The sequence below is a fragment of the Sinocyclocheilus anshuiensis genome, unplaced genomic scaffold (genome assembly GCF_001515605.1).
Source record: "Sinocyclocheilus anshuiensis isolate Anshui unplaced genomic scaffold, SAMN03320099.WGS_v1.1 scaffold227, whole genome shotgun sequence".
Taxonomy (NCBI): Eukaryota; Metazoa; Chordata; class Actinopteri; order Cypriniformes; family Cyprinidae; genus Sinocyclocheilus; species Sinocyclocheilus anshuiensis.
Genome location: NW_015549590.1, coordinates 2,927,648 through 2,933,368, shown reverse-complemented (window position 1 = coordinate 2,933,368; position 5,721 = coordinate 2,927,648). Strand labels below are relative to the sequence as shown.

Here is a 5,721-nt window from a genome sequence, read left to right as displayed (position 1 = left end):
TCCAATCAAGATTTCTGTAGTGATCACTAGATCATAAATGTTTAGCTTATCGTGGGTTAATATTATAATGGGGTAGAAAATGTATCTTTTTTTCAACATGATAAAAATAATTATGAATGACATGATTTTTGTTGCATTGTTTTAAGAAAAAGGACAAACTCACACTTGTTTCTTAAAATAAGATTTTTAATATTACTTATTATCATAAAGATATATTTACACACTTTACAGAAATAGAAAATAAAAACACAAAGCTACGCATGAAAGGAAAAAAATAAAATAAGTACTCCAAGAGCTAAAGCTGATCTTTTATAAATTAGAAACCAAAAGTTCAAATATGTACACAGTATTTCAACCATTTCTGATACACTTGTTTAATTCATTTATTTATTCATTTGTTTTTGCCCAGTTCAACATCAAAACAGAGACAGGGACTGTACATTTGGCTAGGTGAGTTTGATGAGCACACACCTCCAACAGGAATAAAGAGGAGGAATAATACCTTGCCGTTACACTACTTTTCACGTGGCCCACTAATACTGTTGAAATGCCAGGCCTGACTACAGATTTTGAGAATTGAAATGGATGGGTGTGCTGAACAAACAGGCCATGAGTATGGATGCGTGTTTTGGATAAAGTTTAGAGCTCTTTATGGGTGTGAAGTCTTGTTCGAAGCAACAGAATAATCGGATCATTCTTAGCGTCCCAACCAGTTGGTGAACTGTTGGGATTGGATTTCAGTTACTCGATCTGGTCACCACATTTTACATGCACCGTGACGAGATAATGGAAAACAAGCGGCCAAATGGGCGTTTTCTCTTTCTGTGTCAAATATGAAAGCAGAACAGTGTCCGCTAATGAATGTCTTGCAATGAATCACAAGGACAGAGGATTTTTTGTATTGTATCCTTTGCTTTTATACGTCGATTAAGACCCGAGGGGAACGCATCAATCATCACAGCTCTGTTTTTAACATACAAACAGCTTCTGGATCCCTTTCTCCCATGCAAAGGTCTGTACTTAAACTAAAGACTTCTGAATGATTATGTGGAACGTGCGTACAAGTGCTTAGGACTTATGATGGGCAGAAACACGTGATCGAGTAAGAATGAGTTTCTCATGTGAGAGAAAAAAAAAACATTTCTAGAAAGTGATTTGTGCTCTGTAAGAGTAATGTGTGTGTTTGCCATTTCAGTTTTGAGTCTGGCCATGCTTGTTCTCTTGACACCACAAGCTCCATTAACCTGATGTGCTGACGGGGACGACGGCCCAGGTTTGACGGCAGAGGAGGGTGAGAAAGCTCTTTTGTGTCCATGACATATTGTGGAGCAGACTATATTTTCTACACTTTTATACGGCCATACACACAAAAATAAAATACAGCTTTCCACACTCTATCGAAAAGTAGGCTTTGGACAACCAGCTAGACAAGAATAAGTCAATTTAATTGTCACAAGACACTGGAAAACCATTACATGCCAAAAGACTTGTTTTCAGGATTTACTTTTCCAGCAGCATAATGGAATTGCAAAAGTGCAGCCTTGCATGTCCATACAGAGAGGTGTTGGAGGAAAGCCAAGTGATTGATAGGGGTCTCTGCTATAGCAAGCTTTGGATTTTGTCATATTTGTCTTTGGATGTTTGATGAAACGATAACCATCTCCATCGGTGGGAAGGGGGCTAGTTTTTCAAGATTCAAGGCTTGAACTGAACTGAAACACTGCTCGACGGCCCTCAGCTCAGCTCTGGTGAGGATGGTGAAGATACATTCATGAACAACAGTATGGATACAGGCATTACTCCGCACCTCTAACAGACTCTTCAGATGAAGTGTACTGCAACTCAGCCGCCCAAACTTGGATCTTCTCTGCGTTCTGACCTACTGATCTATGAAGCAGAGCTCTCGGGAGCACTATCATTCTGAGAAAGCGTTAATAAAATCCACATCTCTGTCTGAGAGGGTATAAAATAATCATGGCGTGACTGGAATTATTAGTATGCAGTGCCCTAAGATTCGATACATTTTTAATCGAGGTGAGCTTGGCTGGGTGTTTTACTGATGTAGGTTTTTAGGCACTCTCTTATGAAGAGCTGATTTTGCCGTGAGGTGATGTTTGTGGATATACGCGACGACTCTCTTTTCGTAACCACAGGGAAACGCCTAACAGGAAATGGGGATGGGACTCAAATGCTAATTTGCAATAACTTGCTGCATTGTCTAATTAAGCATCGGAATTATGAGTGGCTAACAGTCTCATCTCAGCCTCATAATTTGTGTCTTACTGAAAGGTTTGACGATGTAAGACAAGAGTTGCTCATTTTTGTATATTATTACATCATAAATCGGTTGAACGCTAAGGTGGTGTGGTCATTCTATGCCAGTTTGTCTTGTGAGCTCTATCGGACTTGAAAGAGATTTTAGTGATTCCAATTTAAAACCGATTAGCAATGGGGTTTAATAACCAGGCTGTGGCAACCTGTGCCAAAGAGGCTCAAACTCAAAAGGCAACTGCTCCCAATGGGAAAACAGTAATGGCTTGTAAAAACGTAGTCTGGATATGTAGCTAAAAAGTGGTGGATACATAAGCATGAAGTTAAATGGTGTGAATACAAAATAATGTGTGTTTCTTAAATAAATGCATGTAATATAGACCATACAGGCTTGTGTCACAGCACCCTGAGAAATTAACTGAAATATAACAAAAATAACAACAAAAGAATGAGAAATCATTTCCAGTATGATGTGAAATAAAGGCATAGAGTTCTGTCAAAGAATCCAGTCAAGGGGAAAATCATCAGATCTGTAAAGAAAATTTCTTTCTCTTTTTTTTTTGGTCTAATGTCTTAAAACCATGCTACCGTTGCCTTTACATTGGGTGTTCAAACAAATGGCAAAATGCGTACATATGTTTAGATGTTATGCTTCCCCCAAGATAAGAGGTAACATGTTTACTTTTCTTCTCCTGGCAGCACTGTGGAGTAGATTTGCTATTTGGCACTTCATTAAAAGGAGAGATGGTCCGCCATGTGAAGCAGATCGCCCTGGCCAGTTAACAGTCATGTATCTCTGCTGTAAAGCAGCGTGTGTCATGGGGGAGGAGAAGAGGTCTAAGGACGATGATCTCTCGCTCATGGAAGTGGAGTGTGATTTTTGATAATGAGACACTGTGGCTTTATCCTTAAGCTTCAGATGGCTGACAACTCTTAGGCTCATTGGTAGGATGATGTATAATGAACGTTGGACAGCACTATGAGATGTAATCAAGCTGTTTTAAATAGATGTGCCAATGAATTATATAGTCATTCAACATTTTTAGAGGTAATTATGTAATCAGTAATTATAACTGAACCCGATAACATTGATTGCATTTACATTACAATCAGCATTCTGGATGCTTATACAATGTGCATACATTTTGGCGCCAAAACTTGATGAGTTAAACAAAATTGATCTCATTAAGAAATTTTTTTTTGTCAGGATTTTATAAGAAAACATTTTTGATAATTGCATTTGTGAGCAGTTTGCCATGTAAATGCACTCAGTGATGCCGTTATTAAGCTAACTGGCCAATTTTTGCTGTAGGTAGATGGTAAATTGATGTAAGATGTGTAAGAAAAATTAACATTGCTGGCCTGGCCATAATGGGCCTGAGCATTTGTGCCTTTACTTTAGATTCCCTGCCACTTTCTTCCCTTGTAAACGCCATTTATAAGCCAAGAGTTGCCAACACCTAGCAATGGGTCAAAGCGCTGTGGTCACCTACAAACTGGAGAGAATGGGACTAGCACACCTCGGAGAAGAAACTGACGCTTTCAGACTATAACTGTTTAGACCAGGCTCCCCACTGCTCACACATCATGCAAAGTGTGGCCATGAAAGGGCTCTAGAAAGCAAATGAGGAAAACCACAGGAGGAGAGAGACAGACAGAGAGAGACAGAATCTGATAGCTCGGGCTCAATACCCCCCACCCCCGTTCCCGGCCCACAATTCTTCATAGAGCTGAGGGTGAGTGGCTTGTCCTGGTTTTTTGTGGACAGAAGAAGAGTTGCTTGAAGAACCAGCAGGTGCTATGGACATCACTCTTCAGGCTGGGCTAGCAAAGGCCCCTTGTTGCAAGGCCCCCCAAGGCAAAGGAAGAGCATAGAAATCAGAACCAAGGGGGAGGGCACTCTAAGCTGTGCCTGTGGACAAAAGAAAAGACACATGAATAAGGTACAATGCAGGAACCAACAGTGTTTTTCTGTAGTTTTACTAATTAGCACAGGTACTGAACATAACAGCTAAAAAAGAGCAAGTCATTAGATGTTTAATAATCCTAAAGGTTACTCAAAAACATCATGGATCATAATTGTGCATTCAGATTAAAAAACAACAACAACTACAACAGCAACATTGGACCCCATTGACTTTCAGTGTTTTTTTGTGGGGGAAAAAAACATTTTAAAATATCTACAAGACAGTGCAGGCTTGGAATGATATAAGGGTGAGTAAAGGTGGGGGGAAAAATCCAAAATGGCAGACAAGACGAGTGAAATGTTTCATTCAGTATTCAAAGATATCCATAAAAATAGTTCAGTCTAAGTAAAATTTATTATTTTACCCAATATTTGTGTCCTGTACTATAGTCCACCCAAAAATGAAAATTCAGTCATGATTTATTCACCCTCATGGTGTTCCAAAACTGTATGCATTTCTTACTTTTGTGGAACACAAAAAAAGATATTTCGAAGAATATTGGTAACCAAAAAGTTTTGGTTCCCATTGACTTCTATTGTATTTTTTTGTCCATATAATGGAAATCAATAGGAACTGACATTGGTTACCAACATTCTTTAAAATATCTTTAAATGTTCCAGAGAACAAAAAAAGTTTTACAGATTTAGAACAACATGAGGGTGAGTAAATGATAGAATTTTCATTTTTGGCTGAACTATCCCTTTAAGCTATATCACACTTTTAGTTCAGCAAAATGCTAATGCAAAACTGCTGAAATGATTTGCAGTGTCAAGTCTGTCACTTATGAGGTTCCATGATTATTAGGATTCTGCTTTTATAAACTGATATGATTTATGCATTTAGAGCGCAACTAGCTAGAATTCTGTTCTTACACTTTACTTTGAGCAAGGAATCTATAAACCAGTGAGGTCATCTTTTAGTGTTTGTTTCATGACTTCACAATGGTTACAGATAGCTTTAGATGTCAATGAGCTTCATTCTTCCAGTACAACAGTGCCCACTGAACGATAAGAACCATCTTTTTACTTTTTTTCTTACACCTGCATAGTGGTGCATTTGAGTCATGTACAGTGCAGCACCAGAGATTCTTATCTAAACCATGTTTTGTTTGTTACTCATGTTTACTGTATTTGTTTGTGCTGTATGACATCATGTCAGTTGTCAGAATATACTAACAACAGCGAGCTGCGGGCACTTTAAAAGAGGAACTTTGTGTCAGGCAGTTGCTTTCTAATCATGCAGTGTTCCCCTTGGTACTGAATGAGGCATATTTCCAATTTCTAGCTCTCTGCAGTGCAGTGCCTTTGTGTTAGGAAGTCTTTGAAGAGGAGGTCCCTCAACATGTGCTGTTCCTCTTATATGTTGTGGCATCTGGATCTTGTAATGGGTTGTTCATTCTTGTGTTGCTTGTGTTCCATTACCACAACCTTCAGTTCTCATAATCTTCAGCTGAGCTTTTAACCTCCTTTTCAGTTTACTTCCT

At 38.8% G+C, this 5,721-nt stretch overlaps 1 long non-coding RNA gene across 1 annotated transcript; it reads left to right on the top strand.

The window, feature by feature from the left end:
• The first annotated feature begins 262 nt into the window (after positions 1–262).
• LOC107658151 (uncharacterized) lies at positions 263–3,609 on the top strand. The gene is made up of 2 exons (XR_001630754.1): positions 263–1,291; positions 2,971–3,609. It is a non-coding gene; the product is annotated as an uncharacterized LOC107658151 (long non-coding RNA).
• The last annotated feature ends 2,112 nt before the right edge of the window (positions 3,610–5,721 follow it).